The following is a 305-nucleotide window of genomic DNA, read 5'->3' as shown; positions in this document are numbered from 1 at the left end:
AAGTGGAGCGGAGAAGAGTAGGAGGATCGCGGCGAAGGCGGGCAGAGAGGGGGACAGGGAGCGCGAGAGAGACGAAGACGAGGAAGAAGAAAAGTCTGAACAACGAGTACTACGTACGCGCGTTATTGAAACGCAAATCACGTTGCGCAACTCGCAGCCGTAGCGGGACCCGATCGGAATGTCTCGCATTAATAAAATATCAAGTATAAAAAGTTATTAAAAAGAGTAACGAGAACTTCAATGTTTATTCATAGGCGAAAGAAAGGGACGGCCTGGTGAATAGGCGGCGCAGGCTGCGATTCTTG

At 49.8% G+C, this 305-nt stretch overlaps 1 protein-coding gene across 1 annotated transcript in view; it reads right to left on the bottom strand.

Moving 5' to 3' along the window:
* The window catches only part of LOC100744467 (protein bric-a-brac 2-like), a 175,070-nt gene that overhangs the window by 108,813 nt on the left and 65,952 nt on the right, over positions 1-305 (bottom strand).

This window comes from Bombus impatiens, unplaced genomic scaffold (assembly GCF_000188095.3).
Source record: "Bombus impatiens unplaced genomic scaffold, BIMP_2.2 scf_1068, whole genome shotgun sequence".
Lineage (NCBI taxonomy): Eukaryota > Metazoa > Arthropoda > Insecta > Hymenoptera > Apidae > Bombus > Bombus impatiens.
Note: the sequence above shows the minus strand (reverse complement) of the source record. Positions and strands in the feature narration are given on the sequence as shown.